Source organism: Oncorhynchus mykiss, chromosome 25 (genome assembly GCF_057628025.1).
Source record: "Oncorhynchus mykiss isolate SJ-2025 chromosome 25, ASM5762802v1, whole genome shotgun sequence".
Classification (NCBI taxonomy): Eukaryota; Metazoa; Chordata; class Actinopteri; order Salmoniformes; family Salmonidae; genus Oncorhynchus; species Oncorhynchus mykiss.
This window is the reverse complement of record NC_143046.1, coordinates 4,102,501-4,125,556: the sequence shown is the minus strand read 5'-3', so window position 1 is coordinate 4,125,556 and position 23,056 is coordinate 4,102,501. Positions and strand designations below refer to the sequence as shown.

Sequence of the window (23,056 nt, the reverse complement as noted above, 5' to 3'; positions counted from 1 at the left end):
GTACTGTCCATTTAGGGCCAGATAGCACTGCATTTTGCTTTGTGTTTGTGTTTCCCAATAAGCAATGTAGTTTTGTTTTGACTGTGTTGTAATTTGGTTTATCCTGATTAATTGGATGTTCTGGTCCTGAGGCTTCAGTGTGTTAGTAGAACAGGTTAGTGAACTCAGCCCCAGGACCTGCTGGATGAGGGGACTGAGACTTCAGTGTGTTAGTAGAACAGGTTAGTGAACTCAGCCCCAGGACCTGCTGGATGAGGGGACTGAGACTTCAGTGTGTTAGTAGAACAGGTTCGTGAACTCAGCCCCAGGACCAGCTGGATGAGGGGACTGAGGCTTCAGTGTGTTAGTAGAACAGGTTAGTGAACTCAGGACCTGCTGGATGAGGGGACTGAGGCTTCAGTGTGTTAGTAGAACAGGTTCGTGAACTCAGCCCCAGGACCTGCTGGATGAGGGGACTGAGGCTTCAGTGTGTTAGTAGAACAGGTTAGTGAACTCAGGACCAGCTGGATGAGGGGACTGAGGCTTCAGTGTGTTAGTAGAACAGGTTAGTGAACTCAGCCCCAGGACCAGCTGGATGAGGGTCATGAGGCTTCAGTGTGTTAGTAGAACAGGTTTGTGAACTCAGGCCCAGGACCAGCTGGATGAGGGGACTGAGGCTTCAGTGTGTTAGTAGAACAGGTTTGTGAACTCAGGCCCAGGACCAGCTGGATGAGGGGACTGAGGCTTCAGTGTGTTAGTAGAACAGGTTAGTGAACTCAGCCCCAGGACCAGCTGGATGAGGGGACTGAGGCTTCAGTGTGTTAGTAGAACAGGTTTGTGAACTCAGCCCCAGGACCAGCTGGATGAGGGGACTTTTCTTTGCCCAGCTCTTGGCATTGCAGGGCTTGGTAATTATATGAGAGGGGGTCACTGTATTTTAGATGTTTTCAAAACTTAATTGCTATTTTTTGAGTTTTTATTATTAGTGGATATTGGCCTAATTCTGCTCTGCATGCATTGTTTGTAGTTTTCCTCTGGACATGTAGGAGAATCATACAGAACTCTGCATGCAGGGTTTCAATGGGGTGTTTGTCCCATTGGGTGAAATCTTGTTTTGCAAGTGTTATTTTGCACACATCGCTGCCATAAAGTACAATTGGTTCAATGACACACTCAAATAGTTTTAGTTTTAGTTTTAGGTATTTCTCTCTCCATTCAATTCAATTCAATTCAATTCAATTCAAGGGGCTTTATTGGCGTGGAAAACAGATGTTAAAATATGTTAAAAATGCCAAAGCAAGACAATACACAAAAGTGAAATAAACAATAAAAATTAACAGTAAACATTATATTCACAGAAGTTCCAAAAGAATAAAGACATTACAAATGTCATATTGTGTATGCAGTCGTGGCCAAAAGTTTTGAGAATGACACAAATATTAATTTCCACAAAGTTTGCGGCTAGTGGTTAGAGCGTTGAACTAGTAACCGAAAGGTTGCAAGTTCAAATCCCCGAGCTGACAAGGTACAAATCTGTCGTTCTGCCCTTGAACAGGCTGTTAACCCACTGTTCCTAGACCAGTTAACCCACTGTTCCTAGACCAGTTAACCCACTGTTCCTAGGCCATCATTGAAAATAAGAATTTGTTCTTAACTGACTTGCCTAGTAAAATAAAAAAAGGTAACCATGGTTGACAGAGGAAGAACAACGATTCCAAGCACCCTCCTTTTGAAGCTTCCAGTCTGTTTTTCAAACTCAATCAGCATGACAGAGTGATCTCCAGCCATGTCCTCGTCAACGAGAGAATCACTGACATGATGTCAGCTGGTCTTTTTGTGTCAGGGCTGAAATGTAGTGGAAATGTTTTTTGGGGATTCAGTTCATTTGCATGGCAAAGAGGGACTTTGCAATTAATTTCAATTCATCTGATCACTCTTCATAACATTCTGGAGTATATGCAAATTGCCATCATACAAACTGAGGCAGAAAACTTTTTGAAAATTGTGTCATTTTCAGAACTTTTGGCCACAACTGTATATACAGTGTTTTAACAATGTGAAAATGGAGTTATAGACCTACTCAGGCTGGTTATAGACATACTCAGGCTGGTTATAGACCTACTCAGGCTGGTTATAGGCCTACTCAGGCTGGTTATAGACCTACTCAGGCGGGTTATAGACCTACTCAGGCCGGTTATAGACAGACTATAACATTCAACCTAATGGAGTTATATACCTACTCAGGCTGGTTATAGACATACTCAGGCTGGTTATAGACCTAGTCAGGCTGGTTATAGACCTACTCAGGCGGGTCATAGACCTACTCAGGCTGGTTATAGGCCTACTCAGGCTGGTTATAGACCTCCTCAGGCTGGTTATAGGCCTACTCAGGCTGGTTATAGACCTACTCAGGCGGGTTATAGTCCTCCTCAGGCTGGTTATAGACCTACTCAGGCGGGTCATAGACCTACTCAGGCTGGTTATAGGCCTACTCAGGCTGGTTATAGACCTACTCAGGCTGGTTATAGACCTACTCAGGCTGGTTATAGACCTACTCAGGCTGGTTATAGGCCTACTCAGGCTGGTTATAGGCCTACTCAGGCTGGTTATAGACCTACTCAGGCTGGTTATAGACCTACTCAGGCTGGTTATAGACCTACTCAGGCTGGTTATAGACCTACTCAGGCTGGTTATAGACCTACTCAGGCGGGTTATAGACCTACTCAGGCTGGTTATAGGCCTACTCAGGCTGGTTATAGACCTCCTCAGGCTGGTTATAGGCCTACTCAGGCTGGTTATAGACCTACTCAGGCAGGTTATAGTCCTACTCAGGCTGGTTATAGACCTACTCAGGCTGGTTATAGACCTACTCAGGCTGGTTATAGACCTATTCAGGCTGGTTATAGACCTACTCAGGCTGGTTATAGACCTACTCAGGCTGGTTATAGACCTACTCAGGCTGGTTATAGTCCTACTCAGGCGGGTTATAGAGCTACTCAGGCGGGTTATAGAGCTACTCAGGCGGGTTATAGAGCTACTCAGGCGGGTTATAGACCTACTCAGGCTGGTTATAAACCTACTCAGGCTGGTTATAAACCTACTCAGGCTGGTTATAGACCTACTCAGGCTGGTTATAGACCTACTCAGGCGGGTTATAGTCCTACTCAGGCTGGTTATAGACCTACTCAGGCTGGTTATAGACCTACTCAGGCTGGTTATAGGCCTACTCAGGCTGGTTATAGACCTAGTCAGGCTGGTTATAGACCTACTCAGGCTGGTTATAGGCCTACTCAGGCTGGTTATAGACCTACTCAGGCTGGTTATAGACCTACTCAGGCTGTTTATAGTCAGACTATCACATTAGACGTATACCATTCCCCCATAACCCATCTACCCTTCTGAAAAAGGACTGAAGGCAGAAACAGATGATTTGGTTCCATTTCAACATCCTGTGTAGCCTAGTAGCCACACTTAAACTGTTCAAAGGGTCAAATCAACATTCTATTGCAAAACAACATGGACAGTCGGCTGCATCACACATTCAGAACCGCTAGACAGTAACATAATGAACTAAAGCACTGATCATTGAGAACGAGATCAGAATGACTACTAAGGCTTGATCTATAAATTAAATAATTGAATAGGTAGACTACAGAACTAAACCAATCCATATGTTCAAAAGGCCTGATTAGCATCACATCAATAACACAGCTAAGGCCCTGAGTCCCCTCGGTGCCGACGCACAAATCAAAATATGTTTTTTTTGTATTTAGTTTCAAAGCTTTGACGAAGGCCATGAGAACTAGAAACAAGAAATTCCTCCCACAAAATGTTTTTTTTTTAAATACTTATTTCATAGATGTAGCCTACGATTAAATAATTGTGATCATTTTAAGAGCAACTAAATTTTTTTAATTATCACAGCAGAAGCTTCGCAATTCGGCATGTTCCAAACGAAGTAGCCTTGTTGAGTTGTACGGACGGTATGGCTACTTGAAGGGGCCGAATCACTCTCAGCCCACCTCTTCCAAATGCATTGTGGTTAAGTATACATCTAATTCTACTAGATGAAGAGGTGAGATGAGTACAACATCCATGCATTTGAAACCAATACTAGATTTTAGAAACTGCACACATGGAGAAAGTGGCTTGATGTTTCTATTCGTTGATTTCAGCAGCACATCCCCCATATCTAACAATCAGCTGACGTCAAAGCCCAAATGACTACGACATCCGGGCATTTAAAGTATACTTGATTTTCAAAATGACTCCCTCCCTCCCTCCCTCCCTCCCTCCCTCCCTCCCTCCCTCCCTCCCTCCCTCCCTCCCTCCCTCCCTCCCTCCCTCTCTCCCTCTCTCCCTCTCTCCCTCTCTCCCTCTCTCCCTCCCTCCCTCCCTCCCTCCCTCCCTCCCTCCCTCCCTCCCACAGACCTCTCATTCGTCCTCTCTCTTTCTCTTTTTCCCTCCCTCCCTCCCTCCACCCCCCCTCCCTCCCTCCCTCCCTCCCTCCCTCCCTCCCTCCCTCCCTCCCTCCCTCCCTCCCTCCCTCCCTCCCTCCCTCCCACCCACAGACCTCTCATTCATCCTCCCTCCCTCCCTCCCTCCCTCCCTCCCTCCCTCCCTCCCTCCCTCCCTCCCTCCCTCCCTCCCACAGACCTCTCATTCGTCCTCTCTCCCTCCCTCCCCCCCTCTCTCTCTTTCTCTCTCACTACTCTGACATACAGTATTCCTGAGCTGACACACAGACATTGAAGAATTTATATGAAGGTGAGGGGAGGTTGGATCTCTGCACTGCTTTCTAATGTAGTCTACAGGTAGAGTAGAGAGGGGAACGGCTCTGTAGCCCAGGGGACAGTACTGTATAGAGGGGTCTTTGTAATTGGTGTCAGGGGGTCAGAAACACAGGGTTTAAGAGCTTTAAGAAGTACCTCGAGGTTATGTGCAATTTAAATGTCAGAGGAGACGTTTGAGGAGAGAATTGAATTCCTCTTGGAGAAGTGCACACTTCATTTGAATAACTGCGCATGGTTGATTTTTTTTTTTTAAATATAATTTTTCTTTTTTTGAAGCTTACAGCACTTGGTATTCCCAGGCGTTCTCCCATCCAAGTATTAACACCCCCTCGCTCAGCCCCCCCCCCCCCCGGCCAAACCATCCTCTACCCCGGACGGCGCTGGGCTATTTGTGCGCCGTCCTACGGGGCTCCCTGCGATTGTTCTATTTCCTCAAACACCAGGCGTATGTACAGTAGCTCCCATCCTATAGCTTCTGTGTTTGTGCTCAATTAGTGAGTTGGGCTGGAACAAAAACCAGTCACAAAAAAAGGGCTACACAAAATAAAATAAATAAAAAAAGTAATCTAGCTATAATGTTGTTCCTCTCACGTGTGAATGTGTCTGTGTGTGTGTGTGTGTCTGTGTGTGTGTGTGTGTCTGTGTGTGTGTCTGTGTTCTCACCTCCCAGACGCCTTCGTAGTTCTGTTTCTTCAGCCTGATGGCCCAGTTCTCAGGACAGGCGTCAGAACAATGGTCCATGCTGAGAATTGTGGGCCGCGTCAGAACCACCCCCGGAGGACCACAGCTCACTATGGGACTCAGCAGGGTTTGGCAGCCCACCAGGGGTAACCTGCATGGGTGGAGAGAGAGGAGGGGTTATGGGGAGTAGGCGTTATGGGGAGTAGGCAGAGGGGAGGAGGGGGTAGAGACGGGAGGAGAGGGAGGTAGAGGGTAGGGGCAGAGGGGAGACAGGAGGAGAGGGGGGTAGAGGGTACAGGGCAGAGGAGAGACAGGAGGAGAGGGGGGTAGAGGTTAGGGGCAGAGGGGAGACGGGAGGAGAGGGGGGTAGAGGGTAGGGGCAGAGGAGAGATGGGAGGAGAGGGGGGTAGAGGGTAGGGGCAGAGGGGAGACGGGAGGGGAGAATGGTAGAGGGTAGTGGGGAAGGGTTAGATGAGGGTAGTTGAGGGGCCAGAGGGGAGACGGGAGGAGAGGGTGGTAGAGGGTAGGGGCAGAGGGGGAGACGGGAGGAGAGGGTGGTAGAGGGTACAGGGCAGAGGGGAGATGGGAGGAGAGGGGAATAGAGGGTAGTGGGAAATGGTTAGATGAGGGTAGGGTAGGGGCCAGAGGGGAGAGGGGGTGTATAAGGGTTGGGGGTGGGAAAGAGAGTTAAGGGATCAAGGTGGAGGAGGAAAGACAGCAGGGCTTTATTCATCAGTTGGTTACAGTCACTAATGATCTGATGCTACTTTACCATCATACATATAGATCATCTGCAGTAGCTAGCTAGAGGTAGAACACAATACATCAGAGGCGCTGGCTAACTGGTACTGGTGCTGTGAGCTGCAATGATCCTTGTTAACAAGGCCATGCAGTGTGGAGAATAAGCTGCAGTCAAACTCTGAAATCCATGGTAATAAACTACAGTCTTACTCTATGGTAATAAACTACAGTCTTACTCTATGGTAATAAACTACAGTCTTACTCTATGGTAATAAACTACAGTCTTACTCTATGGTAATAAACTACAGTCTTACTCTATGGTAATAAACTACAGTCTTACTCTATGGTAATAAACTACAGTCTTACTCTATGGTAATAAACTACAGTCTTACTCTATGGTAATAAACTACAGTCTTACTCTATGGTAATAAACTACAGTCTTACTCTATGGTAATAAACTACAGTCTTACTCTATGGTAATAAACTACAGTCTTACTCTATGGTAATAAACTACAGTCTTACTATGGTAATAAACTACAGTCTTACTATGGTAATAAACTATAGTCTTACTCTATGGTAATAAACTACAGTCTTACTCTATGGTAATAAACTACAGTCTTACTATGGTAATAAACTACAGTCTTACTCTATGGTAATAAACTACAGTCTTACTCTGTGGTAATAAACTACAGTCTTACTCTATGGTAATAAACTACAGTCTTACTCTATGGTAATAAACTACAGTCTTACTCTATGGTAATAAACTACAGTCTTACTATGGTAATAAACTATAGTCTTACTCTATGGTAATAAACTACAGTCTTACTCTATGGTAATAAACTACAGTCTTACTCTATGGTAATAAACTACAGTCTTACTCTATGGTAATAAACTACAGTCTTACTCTATGGTAATAAACTACAGTCTTACTCTATGGTAATAAACTACAGTCTTACTATGGTAATAAACTACAGTCTTACTCTATGGTAATAAACTACAGTCTTACTCTATGGTAATAAACTACAGTCTTACTATGGTAATAAACTACAGTCTTACTATGGTAATAAACTACAGTCTTACTCTATGGTAATAAACTACAGTCTTACTCTATGGTAATAAACTACAGTCTTACTCTGTGGTAATAAACTACAGTCTTACTCTATGGTAATAAACTACAGTCTTACTATGGTAATAAACTACAGTCTTACTCTATGGTAATAAACTACAGTCTTACTCTATGGTAATAAACTACAGTCTTACTCTATGGTAATAAACTACAGTCTTACTATGGTAGTAAACTACAGACTTACTCTATGGTAATAAACTACAGTCTTACTATGGTAATAAACTACAGTCTTACTCTATGGTAATAAACTACAGTCTTACTCTATGGTAATAAACTACAGTATTACTCTATAGTAATAAACCACTGAGAATAAACTACAGTCTTACTATATGGTAATAAACTACAGTCTTACTCTATGGTAATAAACTACAGTCTTACTCTATGGTAATAAACTACAGTCTTACTCTATGGTAATAAACTACAGTCTTACTCTATGGTAATAAACTACAGTCTTACTCTATGTTAATAAACTACAGTCTTACTCCAAGGTAATACACTACAGTCTTACTCTATGGTAATACACTGCAGACATACTCTATGGTAATAAACTACAGTCTTACTCTGTGGTAATAAACTACAGTCTTACTCTATGGTAATAAACTACAGTATTACTCTATAGTAATAATCCACTGAGAATAAACTACAGTCTTACTATATGGTAATAAACTACAGTCTTACTCTGTGGTAATAAACTACAGTCTTACTCTATGGTAATAAACTACAGTCTTACTCTATGGTAATAAACTACAGTCTTACTCTATGGTAATAAACTACAGTCTTACTCTATGGTAATAAACTACAGTCTTACTATGGTAATAAACTACAGTCTTACTCTATGGTAATAAACTACAGTCTTACTCTATGGTAATAAACTACAGTCTTACTCTATGGTAATAAACTACAGTCTTACTATGGTAATAAACTACAGTCTTACTCTATGGTAATAAACTACAGTCTTACTCTATGGTAATAAACTACAGTCTTACTCTATGGTAATAAACTACAGTCTTACTCTATGGTAATAAACTACAGTATTACTCTATAGTAATAAACCACTGAGAATAAACTACAGTCTTACTCTATGGTAATAAACTACAGTCTTACTCTATGGTAATAAACTACAGTCTTACTCTATGGTAATAAACTACAGTCTTACTCTATGGTAATAAACTACAGTCTTACTCTATGGTAATAAACTACAGTCTTACTCTATGGTAATAAACTACAGTCTTACTCTATGGTAATAAACTACAGTCTTACTCTATGGTAATAAACTACAGTCTTACTCTATGGTAATAAACTACAGTCTTACTCTATGGTAATAAACTACAGTCTTACTATGGTAATAAACTACAGTCTTACTCTATGGTAATAAACTACAGTCTTACTCTATGGTAATAAACTACAGTCTTACTCTATGGTAATAAACTACAGTCTTACTCTATGGTAATAAACTACAGTCTTACTCTATGGTAATAAACTACAGTCTTACTCTATGGTAATAAACTACAGTCTTACTCTATGGTAATAAACTACAGTCTTACTCTATGGTAATAAACTACAGTCTTACTCTATGGTAATAAACTACAGTCTTACTCTGTGGTAATAAACTACAGTCTTACTCTGTGGTAATAAACTACAGTCTTACTCTATGGTAATAAACTACAGTATTACTCTATAGTAATAAACCACTGAGAATAAACTACAGTCTTACTATATGGTAATAAACTACAGTCTTACTCTATGGTAATAAACTACAGTCTTACTCTATGTTAATAAACTACAGTCTTACTCCAAGGTAATACACTACAGTCTTACTCTATGGTAATACACTGCAGACATACTCTATGGTAATAAACTACTGAATCCTAATTTACTACTGAAGAGCTATGTTCTCCTGTGTGTGTGCATGAGTGTGTGTGTGTATGTGTGTGTATGAGTGTGTATGTGTGTGTATGAGTGTGTTTTGTTTGTTATTCTGAACCCAGGAGCAATAATTTACCCCGTTGAGTAAACAGCTGCTTCCAAACAATTAATTTCACTTAAAGAGAGCAGCACTTGTATAAAGCATGCCCTGTTATTAATTTACCATGATAAACTGGGTGTTTCAAAGCCCTGAATGCCGACTGGCTGACAGCCGTGGTGTATCAGACATTATAACCTGGGTGCATAAGAACAGCCCTTAGTCGTGGTATATTGGCCACACCCCTCTCAGCCTTGGGTAATGCTAGCAGTAATGGTAGCCACATGTAGCGGCTCCTTATGGAATAACAAACACACGCAGGCGGAAGATTGACTGATGATTGTCTATCCATGTCCTGAGGATGTCAGGAGATGACGTCACAACCGGTCACTAGGGGTAACAAGTGTGGACGGGATAGCAGAGGTCTTCCCATAATCCCTCAGGAGTCAGAAGGTTGCGTTGTTTGATCACAGCGGTGGACGCCATTTTATTTTATTTTTTAAAATACACTATCGTTCAAAAGTTTGGGGTCACTTAGAAATGTCCTTGTTTTTGAAAGAAAAGCTAAATGTTTGTCCATTAAAATAGCATCAAATTGATCAGAAATACAGTGTAGACATTGTTTTAACGTTGTAAATGACTATTGTAGCTGGAAACGTCTGATTTTTAAATGGAATATCGACATAGGCGTACAGAGGCCCATTATCAGCAACCATCACTCCTGTGTTCCAATGGCACGTTGTGTTAGCTAATCTAATTAATCATTAGAAAACCATTTTGTAATTATGTTAGCACAGCTAAAAACTGTTGTCCTGATTAAAGAAGCAATAAAACTGGCCTTTAGACTAGTTGAGAATCTAGAGAATCAGCATTTGTTGGTTTGATAACAGGCTCAAAATGGCCAGAAACAAAGACCTTTCTTGTTAAACTCGTTAGTCTATTCTTGTTCTGAAAAATGAATACTATTCCATTCGAGAAAATGCCAAGAAACTGAAGATCTCAGACAACGCTGTGTACTACAACCCTTCACAGAACAGTGCAAACTGGCTCTAACCAGAATAGAAAGAGGAGTGGGAGGCCCCAGTGTACAACTGAGCAAGAGGACAAGTACATTCGAGTGTCTAGTTTGAGAAACTGTCAGCTTCCTTAAATAGTACCCGCAAAATATGGCTTTTTCTTTGCAACTCTGCCTAGACGGCCAGCATCCCGGAGTCACCTCTTCACTGTTGACGTTGAGACTGGTATTTTGCGGGTACTATTTAGTGAAGCTGCCAGTTGAGGACTTGTGAGGCGTCTGTTTCTCAAGCTAGACACTAATGCACTTGTCCTCTGGCTCAGTTGTGCACCAGGGCCTCCCACTCCTCTTTCTGTTCTGGTCTAATTACATTGGTAACCAGTTTATAATAGCATTAGGCACCTTGGGGGTTTGTGGTACAGTATATGGCCCTCCGCAAAGCGTTGTGCATAAGAACAACCCTTAGCCGTGGTATACGTGGACACACACACACACACACACACACACACACACACACACACACACACACACACACACACACACACACACACACACACACACACACACACACACACACAGCCAGTTAGTCACACAGCAGGGGACCAGCCAGTTAGCCACACAGCAGGGGACCAGCCAGTTAGCCACACAGCAGGGTTACAGCCAGTTAGTCACACAGCAGGGGACCAACCAGTTAGCCACACGGCAGGGTTACAGCCAGTTAGTCACACAGCAGGGGACCAGCCAGTTAGTCACCCAGCAGGGGACCAGCCAGTTAGCTACACAGCAGAGGACCAGCCAGTTAGTCACACAGCAACACAGCAGGGGACCAACCAGTTAGTCACATAACAGGGGACCACCCAGTTAGCCACACAGCAGGGGACCAACCAGTTAGTCAGACAGCAGGGGACCAGCCAGTTAGCCACACAGCAGGGGACCAGCCAGTTAGTTACACAGCAGGGTTACAGCCAGCTAGCCACACAGCAGGGGACCAGACAGTTAGCCAGACAGCAGGGGACCAGCCAGTTAGCCACACAGCAGAGGACCACCCAGTTAGTCACACAGCAGGGGACCAGCCAGTTAGTCAGACAGCAGGGGACCAGCCAGTTAGCCACACAGCAGGGGACCAGCCAGTTAGCCACACAGCAGGGGACCAGCCAGTTAGCCACACAGCAGGGGACCAGCCAGTTAGTCACACAGCAGGGGACCAGCCAGTTAGCCACACAGCAGGGGACCAGCCAGTTAGTCAGACAGCAGGGGACCAGCCAGTTAGCCACACAGCAGGGGACCAGCCAGTTAGCCACACAGCAGGGGACCAGCCAGTTAGCCACACATTAGGGGACCAGCCAGTTAGCCACACAGCAGGGGACCAGCCAGTTAGTCACACAGGAACACAGCCGGGGACCAGCCAGTTAGTCACATAGCAGGGGACCAGCAGGTTAGTCACACAGCAGGGGACCAGCCAGTTAGTCACACAGCAGGGGACCAGCAGGTTAGTCACACAGCAGGGGACCAGCCAGTTAGTCACACAGCAGGGGACCAGCCAGTTAGTCACACAGCAGGGGACCAGCCAGTTAGTCACACAGCAGGGGACCAGCCAGTTAGTCACACAGCAGGGGACCAACCAGTTAGTCACACAGCAGGGGACCAGCAGGTTAGTCACACAGCAGGGGACCAGCCAGTTAGTCACACAGCAGGGGACCAGCCAGTTAGTCACACAGCAGGGGACCAGCAGGTTAGTCACACAGCAGGGGACCAGTCAGTGAGTCAGAGTTAAATAGCCCCACCTTAAATCTTCCTTCCTCTGAGCGGTGAGATATATCTCATAGATCTTTCCCCTGGGGATGGCCTCTGGAGGGATCAGCAGGCTGATGCCTAAACAACAACAACAGTAGAGAAGAAGAAGAATTAATCCTAACATAAATACCACCACAGAAGAAGACCGCACCTCAGTGGCATACAATATGTGACAGCATACAGTACATGTATAGAGAGAGAGAGAGAGAGAGAGAGAGAGACAGAGAGAGAGAGAGACTGAGAGAGAGACAGAGACAGAGAGAGAGAGAGACAGAGACAGAGACAGAGACAGAGACAGAGACAGAGACAGAGACAGAGATTTAGGGTTGTTTAAACCACGACATATACAGGATACGACCATACACAACATAACATCCAAATCAGAACGCCAAACCTACAACCTGATTTTGAATAACATTAAATGGAAGCATTTTTTACAACCAAGGATTCTTACAGCCTAGAATTATCCTGCAAACTGTCTGACAAACCAGAAACAAGCAAAAGGAGCAGAAACCCTAAGATATCATCCAACCTGCAACTGAGCAAGAAACATTCAGTCTGAAGCTACTTTCCAAACCTAGAATGAAAAGAACATTATAATAATCTCCAGATACTTAATTAACTTCACGAAGAATAGAAAAGAAGTGTCTAACTTTGTCAAGAAGGAGAGAACGGGATTCAACATTAATTGGCACTGAAGTACGAAGTGAGAGGTGTGAAGCGCCTAATAATGGCAGCAGAGTTCCTCCCCCACGCAAGCGGCCTCTTTGGAGGAACACACAGCCCAGCTGACAGAGGAACACACAGCCCAGCTGACAGAGGAACACACAGCCCAGCTAACAGAGGGCCACACAGCCCAGCTGACAGAGGAACACACAGCCCAGCTAACAGAGGAACACACAGCCCAGCTAACAGAGGAACACACAGCCCAGCTAACAGAGGAACACACAGCCCAGCTAACAGAGGGCCACACAGCCCAGCTGACAGAGGAACACACAGCCCAGCTGACAGAGGAACACACAGCCCAGCTAACAGAGGGCCACACAGCCCAGTTAACAGAGGAACACACAGCCCAGCTAACAGAGGAACACACAGCCCAGCTAACAGAGGAACACACAGCCCAGCTAACAGAGGAACACACAGCCCAGCTAACAGAGGAACACACAGCCCAGCTAACAGAGGAACACACAGCCCAGCTAACAGAGGACCACACAGCCCAGCTAACAGAGGACCACACAGCCCAGATAACAGAGGAACACACAGCCCAGCTAACAGAGGAGCACACAGCCCAGCTAACAGAGGAACACACAGCCCAGCTAACAGAGGAACACACAGCCAAGCTAACAGCACTGCAGGAAGAGGTGAGAAAGCTGAGGTGTGACAATCAACTACTCATGAGAGAGCTAGCCATCCCCTCCAGGGAATTGAAAAAGCTTCTTCCACTTTCCCCAATGCAGAAGTGGTTATCTCAACCCTGCTACCACGGAAATACTTTCCCCCTGCCACCATACAGCTGGTGAATGTTAGCATTTACTCATCAATCTACACATAATACCCCAAAATGACATCACAATACCCCATAATGACATCACAATACCCCATAATGACATCACAATACCCCATAATGACATCACAATACCCCATAATGACATCACAATACCCCATAATGACATCACAATACCCCATAATGACAAAGCAAAAACAGGTTTTTAGAAATGTTTGCAAACTTCTAATAAAACAACATCATTGCTACAGCTATTTTCATGTCTCTCCAAAGATGTTCGATCGGCTCTGGCTGGGCCACTCAAGGACATATAGAAACTTGTCCCAAAGCCACTCCTGCATTGTCTTGGCTGTGTGCTTAGGGCTGTTGTCCTGTTGGAAGGTGAACCTTAACCCCAGACTGAGGTCCTGAGGGCTCTGGAGCAGGTTTTCATCAAGGATCGTTCTGTACTTTCCGTCGTTCATCTTTCCCTTGATCCTGACTAGTCTCCCAGTCCCTGCGCTTAAAAAACATCCCCACAGCATGATGCTGCCACCACCATGCTTCACCGTAGGGACAGTGCCAGGTTCCCTTGAGATGTGACGCTTGGCATTCAGGCCAAAGAGTTCAATCTTGCTTTCATCAGACCAGAGAATCTTGTTTCTCATGGTCTGAGAGTCTTTACGTGCCTTTTGGCAAACTCCAAGTGGGCTGTCATGTGCTTTTTACTGAGGAGTAACTTCCATCTGGCCACTCTACCATAAATGCCTGATTGGTGGAGTGCTGCAGAGATAGTTGTCCTGGAGTGGCCTAGCCAGTCTCCAGATCTCAACCCCATAGAAAATCTTTGGAGGGAGTTGAAAGTCCGTGTTGCCCAGCAACAGCCCCAAAACATCACTGCTCTAGAGGAGATCTGCATGGAGGAATGGGCCAAAATACCAGCAACAGTGTGTGAAAACCTTGTGAAGACTTACAGAAAACATTTGACCTCTGTCATTGCCAACAAAGGGTATATAACAAAGTATTGAGATAAACTTTTGTTATTGACCAAATACTTATTTTCCACCATAATTTGCAAATAAACTCATTAAAAATCCTACAATGTGATTTTCTGGAAACATTTTTCTCATTTTGTCTGTCATAGTTGAAGTGTACTTATGATGAAAATTACAGGCCTCTCTCATCTTTTTAAGTGGGAGAACTTGCACAATTGGTGGCTGACTAAATACTTTTTTTGCCCCACTGTATATAACTAACTACTGAATGATCTGGTCAACAGAAACACTGACCAACATGTTGTCACTTATATAACTAACTACTGAATGATCTGACTAACAGAAACACTGACCAACATTTTGTCACTTATATAACTAACTACTGAATGATCTGGCCAACAGAAACACTGACCAACATGTTGTCACTTATATAACTAACTACTGAATGATCTGGTCAACATGTTCACACTTATATAACTAACTACTGTATGATCTGGTCAACAGAAACACTGACCAACATGTTGTCACTTATATAACTAACTACTGAATGATCTGGTCAACAGAAACACTGTTGTCACTTATATAACTAACTACTGAATGATCTGGCTAACATAAATACTGTTGTCACTTATATAACTAACTACTGAATGATCTGGTCAACAGAAACACTGACCAACATGTTGTCACTTATATAACTAACTACTGAATGATCTTGCTAACAGAAACACTGTTGTCACTTATATAACTAACTACTGTATGATCTGGCCAACAGAAACACTGACCAACATGTTGTCACTTATATAACTAACTACTGAATGATCTTGCTAACAGAAACACTGTTGTCACTTATATAACTAACTACTGTATGATCTGGCCAACAGAAACACTGACCAACATGTTGTCACTTATATAACTAACTACTGTATGATCTGGCCAACAGAAACACTGACCAACATGTTGTCACTTATATAACTAACTACTGAATGATCTTGCTAACAGAAACACTGTTGTCACTTATATAACTAACTACTGTATGATCTGGCCAACAGAAACACTGACCAACATGTTGTCACTTATATATCTAACTACTGAATGATCTGGTCAACAGAAACACTGACCAACATGTTGTCACTTATATAACTAACTACTGAATGATCTTGCTAACAGAAACACTGTTGTCACTTATATAACTAACTACTGAATGATCTGGTCAACATGTTGTCACTTATATAACTAACTACTGTATGATCTGGCCAACAGAAACACTGACCAACATGTTGTCACTTATATAACTAACTACTGAATGATCTTGCTAACAGAAACACTGTTGTCACTTATATAACTAACTACTGTATGATCTGGCCAACAGAAACACTGACCAACATGTTGTCACTTATATATCTAACTACTGAATGATCTGGTCAACAGAAACACTGACCAACATGTTGTCACTTATATAACTAACTACTGAATGATCTTGCTAACAGAAACACTGTTGTCACTTATATAACTAACTACTGAATGATCTGGCTAACATAAATACTGTTGTCACTTATATAACTAACTACTGAATGATCTGGTCAACAGAAACACTGTTGTCACTTATATAACTAACTACTGAATGTTCTGGCCAACAGAAACACTGACCAACAAGTTGTCACTTATATAACTAACTACTGAATGATCTGGTCAACATGTTGTCACCTATATAACTACTGAATGGGGAGAGGAGGAGAGACAAGAGAAGACAAAAAGGATCCCAGACTGGCTGATGCTCTACATTACCAAACCATTAAGGCTTGTCCATAACGTTGTGTGCGTCAGTCATCCACGACTAGCCGCTGTGATGTCATTAATGATGAAGGTTCTAATTGAGGTCATTTGGTCTAAAGTCGTTTCCTGGATGTCTTTACCTCTCTCCATGTTCCGTCCTGATACAGCTCTCCCTCCGTTTGACCGTAATTACTGTCCGTGTTCAGATATGGCTCATCTAAAAACGGACTTCAGTTGTTTTAAAATAGAACATCGCTTTCCAAATGAACCCATATGAATGTGGCTGAAGTAGTGATGTATTGTTTTAATTATACTATTGTACCAATTGTACTTGACATTTTAAAGTTTCTTTAGACGTTTTTCCATCTTGGCAGTTTGAAAAAGAAGTCTAGTCAGTGGTTCCTAGGTAATCATCACCAGAACCTGAAGGTAACCTGCTTTCTCCCTCTCCATACAGTCGGAACCTGAAGTGGTTTCTCCCTCCATACAGTCTGACCCTGAAGGTAACCTGAAGTGGATTCTCCCTTCATACAGTCTGAACCTGAAGTGGTTTCTCCCTTCATACAGTCTGAACCTGAAGTGTTCCCTTCATACAGTCTGAACCTGAAGTGGATTCTCCCTTCATACAGTCTGAACCTGAAGTGGTTTCTCCCTTCATACAGTCTGAACCTGAAGTGGATTCTCCCTCTCCATACAGTCTGAACCTGAAGGGAACCTGAAGTGGTTTCTCCCTCCATACAGTCTGAACCTGAAGTGGTTTCTCCCTCCATACAGTCTGAACCTGAAGTGGTTTCTCCCTTTCCATACAGTCTGAACCTGAAGTGGATTCTCCCTTCATACAGTCTGAACCTGAAGTGGTTTCTCCCTTCATACAGTCTGAACCTGAAGGTAACCTGAAGTGGTTTCTCCCTCCATACAGTCTGAACCTGAAAGTAACCTGAAGTGGATTCTCCCTCTCCATACACTCTGACCCTGAAGGTAACCTGAAGTGGTTTCTCCCTCTCCATACAGTCTGAACCTGAAGGGGACCTGAAGTGGATTCTCCCTTCATACAGTCTGAACCTGAAGTGGTTTCTCCCTTCATACAGTCTGAACCTGAAGTGGTTTCTCCCTTCATACAGTCTGAACCTGAAGTGGATTCTCCCTCTCCATACAGTCTGAACCTGAAGGGAACCTGAAGTGGTTTCTCCCTCCATACAGTCTGAACCTGAAGTGGTTTCTCCCTCCATACAGTCTGAACCTGAAGTGGTTTCTCCCTCTCCATACAGTCTGAACCTGAAGGGAACCTGAAGTGGTTTCTCCCTCCATACAGTCTGAACCTGAAGGTAACCTGAAGTGGTTTCTCCCTTCATACAGTCTGAACCTGAAGTGGTTTCTCCCTTCATACAGTCTGAACCTGAAGTGGTTTCTCCCTCTCCATACAGTCTGAACCTGAAGGGAACCTGAAGTGGATTCTCCCTTCATACAGTCTGAACCTAAAGTGGTTTCTCCCTTCATACAGTCTGAACCTGAAGTGGTTTCTCCCTCCACACAGTCTGAACCTGAAGGGAACCTGAAGAGGATTCTCCCTTCATACAGTCTGAACCTGAAGTGGTTTCTCCCTTCATACAGACTGAACCTGAAGTGGTTTCTCCCTCCATACAGTCTGAACCTGAAGGTAACCTGAAGTGGATTCTCCCTCTCCATACAGTCTGGAACACTAATGTAGACACTCATACAGATTTAGTCCCAAATGGCACCCTATTCCTTATGTAGTGCACCTCATTTAAACAGAGCCCATAGGGAATAGGGTGCATTAACCAGGGCCCGTAGGGAATAGGGTTCATTAACCAAGGCCCATAGGGAATAGGGTGCATTAACCAAGGCCCATAGGGAATAGGGTGCATTAACCAAGGCCCATAGGGAATAGGGTGTATTAACCAAGGCCCATAGGGAATAGGGTGCATTAACCAAGGCCCATAGGGAATAGGGTGCATTAACCAAGGCCCATAGGGAATAGGGTGTATTAACCAAGGCCCATAGGGAATAGGGTGCATTAACCAAGGCCCATAGGGAATAGGGTGTATTAACCAAGGCCCATAGGGAATAGGGTGCATTGACCAAGGCCCATAGGGAATAGGGTGTATTAACCAAGGCCCATAGGGAATAGGGTGCATTAACCAAGGCCCATAGGGAATAGGGTGCATTGACCAAGGCCCATAGGGAATAGGGTGCATTAACCAAGGCCCATAGGGAATAGGGTGCATTAACCAAGGCCCATAGGGAATAGGGTGCATTAACCAAGGCCCAAAGGGAATAGGGTGCATTAACCAAGGCCCATAGGGAATAGGGTGCATTAACCAAGGCCCAAAGGGAATAGGGTGCATTAACCAAGGCCCATAGGGAATAGGGTTCATTAACCAAGGCCCATAGGGAATAGGGTGTATTAACCAAGGCCCATAGGGAATATGGTGCATTAACCAAGGCCCATAGGGAATAGGGTGTATTAACCAAGGCCCATAGGGAATATGGTGCATTAACCAAGGCCCATAGGGAATAGGGTGTATTAACCAAGGCCCATAGGGAATAGGGTGCATTCACCAAGGCCCATAGGGAATAGGGTGCATTAACCAAGGCCCATAGGGAATAGGGTGCATTAACCAAGGCCCATAGGGAATAGGGTGCATTAACCAAGGCCCATAGGGAATAGGGTGTATTAACCAAGGCCCATAGGGAATAGGGTGCATTAACCAAGGCCCATAGGGAATATGGTGCATTAACCAAGGCCCATAGGGAATATGGTGTATTAATCAAGGCCCATAGGGAATAGGGTGTATTTACCAAGGCCCATAGGGAATAGGGTGCATTAACCAAGGCCCATAGGGAATAGGGTGTATTAACCAAGGCCCATAGGGAATAGGGTGTATTAACCAAGGCCCATAGGGAATATGGTGCATTAACCAAGGCCCATAGGGAATAGGGTGCATTAACCAAGGCCCATAGGGAATATGGTGCATTAACCAAGGCCCATAGGGAATATGGTGCATTAACCAAGGCCCATAGGGAATAGGGTGCATTAACCAAGGCCCATAGGGAATAGGGTGTATTAACCAAGGCCCATAGGGAATAGGGTGCATTAACCAAGGCCCATAGGGAATAGGGTGCATTAACCAAGGCCCATAGGGAATAGGGTGTATTAACCAAGGCCCATAGGGAATAGGGTGCATTAACCAAGGCCCATAGGGAATAGGGTGTATTAACCAAGGCCCATAGGGAATAGGGTGTATTAACCAAGGCCCATAGGGAATAGGGTGCATTAACCAAGGCCCATAGGGAATAGGGTGTATTAACCAAGGCCCATAGGGAATAGGGTGCATTGACCAAGGCCCATAGGGAATAGGGTGCATTAACCAAGGCCCATAGGGAATAGGGTGCATTAACCAAGGCCCATAGGGAATATGGTGCATTAACCAAGGCCCATAGGGAATAGGGTGCATTAACCAGGGCCCGTAGGGAATAGGGTTCATTAACCAAGGCCCATAGGGAATAGGGTGCATTAACCAAGGCCCATAGGGAATAGGGTGCATTAACCAAGGCCCATAGGGAATAGGGTGTATTAACCAAGGCCCATAGGGAATAGGGTGCATTAACCAAGGCCCATAGGGAATAGGGTGCATTAACCAAGGCCCATAGGGAATAGGGTGTATTAACCAAGGCCCATAGGGAATAGGGTGCATTAACCAAGGCCCATAGGGAATAGGGTGTATTAACCAAGGCCCATAGGGAATAGGGTGCATTGACCAAGGCCCATAGGGAATAGGGTGTATTAACCAAGGCCCATAGGGAATAGGGTGTATTAACCAAGGCCCATAGGGAATAGGGTGTATTAACCAAATACTTATTTTCCACCATAATTTGCAAATAAATTCATAAAAAATCCTACAATGTGATTTTCTGGATTTTCTCATTTTGTCTGTCATAGTTGAAATGTACCTATGATGAGAATTACAGGCCTCTTCTGATCTTTTTAAGTGGGAGAACTTGCACAATTGGTGGCTGACTAAATACTTTTTTGCCCCACTGTATATAGGGAAGGTAATCAGGGAAGTGATGGAGTCCAGGTGAGTCTGATGATGCGCAGGTAAACGAACTAGCAGCCTGGTGACCTAGAGGCTGGAGAGGGAGCACACGTGACAGCCACACAGACTCACACAGAGTCACACAGAGTCACACAGAGTCACACAGACTCACACAGACTCACACAGACTCACACAGAGTCACACAGAGTCACACAGACTCACACAGAGTCACACAGAGTCACACAGACTCACACAGACTCACACAGAGTCACACAGAGCCACACAGACTCACACAGACTCACACAGAGTCACACAGAGTCACACAGACTCACACAGACTCACACAGACTCACACAGAGTCACACAGACTCACACAGTCACACAGACTCACACAGACTCACACAGACTCACACAGAGTCACTGCCATGATGATGTTAAAACAAAAAAAATATTATTTTTCTTAAAATATATACGTTTTCAAAAAAGAATCCTTGAATTTATCAATCAGTTGTTACCTGTGTTGGGGATGGTGAGTCTACCCCCCAGGAAGTTGAATGTCCCATACGAGGTGTTAGCCACGTCCCGCGGCAACGTCTTGAAGTACGTCTGATTGGACAGGCGGGTCATAAACTCCGCAGGGTCAGAGGTCATCTTCCCGTTGTGTAAGGTGTGGTGCGACCCGTTGGGTAGGGGGTCCAGGAGCGGACCGTTGGTCATTGAGAACTTAGCGGTGCCGGTGTGTGTGGTGCCGTCGTGGCGCGAGCGCAGGGTTCCTTGGTAGCTGGTGGTCGTTGTGGTTAGGTCCGGCTGGATGGTAAGCAGATGGGAGTTCTCTAAAACAGATCAGAGGAGTGAACACGGTGCTCCCAACGGAAATACAGACCCTGACAGCACAACAGAACAGAAACAGAACACGCACGCGCGCACGCACGCACACACACACACACACACACATACACACACACACACACACACACACACATAAACACACACACACACATAAACACACACACACACACACACACACACACACACACACACACACACACCGTCACATCACAGGAATCATCATAGGAAATCTCACAGATAATCTAGTGCTTTCAAACCTCAACGATTCACACACAAACACACACACCCACAGATAGGGAGAGAAAAAGAGAGAGAGAAAAAAATAAACAAACTCACAGAAATAGAAGCACACAAACACAGCAGAATTCCATTATCATTCAGTCTCTCTCTCTCTCTCTCTCTCTCTCTCTCTCTCTCTCTCTCTCTCTTCAGCCACAATCAATTCCAGCCAGAACTCCGAGACAGAGAGACTCTGAGGAGGATTAGCAGGCAGAGTTTAGAAAGGATTCTATGGTGAGTCAGAGGAGAGGAGCAACAAGCCAACACACACCAACACACACACACACACACACACACACACACACACACAGTCACGAGCGAAAAACAACACAACAATAGCAGCATTACAAAAAATGCTGAGTATATGAGTATGGTGAGACTAGATGACACAAGGGACAGTAGATAGTATGGTGAGACTAGGGAACACAAGGGACAGTAGACGAGTATGGTGAGACTAGATAACACAAGGGACAGTAGACGAGTATGGTGAGACTAGGGAACACAAGGGACAGTAGATGGTATGAGGGCGGGGGCCAGGGGGCCCGGTGCCGAGGTGCCCACACACCTGGCTTGCTAGGCTTGATGCCCATAGGCTGGAAGCCCGTGGTCAGGATGGACGAGTCCGCTACGTCAGCGTCCAGACCCTCCTTCTTACGGCGGTAGACCAGGACCACCACGATGAGGATGAGGGTCAGACAGAGAGCTACGGCTACAATACCCACATACAGGGCCACACCCTCAACTCCATTGGCAGCTAGAGAGAGAGAGGGTGAGGGAGAGAGAGAGATAGAGGGAGACAGAGAGAGCGGGAGGGAGGGAGGGAGGGAGGGAGGGAAGGAAGGAAGGAGGGAGGGAGGGGGAGAGAGAGAGGGAGACAGAGAGGGAGGGAGACAGAGCGAGACAGCGAGAGAGGGAGGGAGAGAGAGAAAGATTAGTTTTGGAAACATCTAAAATACAGTGACCCCCTCTCATATCATTACCAAGCCCAGCAATGCCAAGAGCTGAGCAAAGAAAATATTCCCCTCATCCAGCTGGTCCTGGGGCTGAGTTCACAAACCTGTTCTACTAACACACTGAAGTCTCAGTCCCCTCATCCAGCTGGTCCTGGGGCTGAGTTCACTAACCTGTTCTACTAACACACTGAAGCCTCAGTCCCCTCATCCAGCTGGTCCTGGGGCTGAGTTCACTAACCTGTTCTACTAACACACTGAAGTCTCAGTCCCCTCATCCAGCTGGTCCTGGGGCTGAGTTCACAAACCTGTTCTACTAACACACTGAAGTCTCAGTCCCCTCATCCAGCTGGTCCTGGGGCTGAGTTCACAAACCTGTTCTACTAACACACTGAAGCCTCAGTCCCCTCATCCAGCTGGTCCTGGTGCTGAGTTCACTAACCTGTTCTACTAACACACTGAAGCCTCAGTCCCCTCATCAAGCTGGTCCTGGGGCTGAGTTCACTAACCTGTTCTACTAACACATTGAAGTTTCAGTCCCCTCATCCAGCTGGTCCTGGTGCTGAGTTCACTAACCT

General features: G+C 44.9%; 1 pseudogene across 1 annotated transcript in view; it reads right to left on the bottom strand.

The window, feature by feature from the left end:
* The window catches only part of LOC118945988 (netrin receptor UNC5A-like), a 55,314-nt pseudogene that overhangs the window by 12,213 nt on the left and 20,045 nt on the right, over positions 1-23,056 (bottom strand). Inside the window, exons 3-6 of the transcript XR_016492110.1 lie at positions 22,071-22,282; positions 20,916-21,231; positions 12,083-12,170; positions 5,436-5,604 (exon numbers count right to left, since the gene is read on the bottom strand). The product of XR_016492110.1 is annotated as a netrin receptor UNC5A-like (transcript). The remainder of the gene's footprint in view (positions 1-5,435; positions 5,605-12,082; positions 12,171-20,915; positions 21,232-22,070; positions 22,283-23,056) is intronic.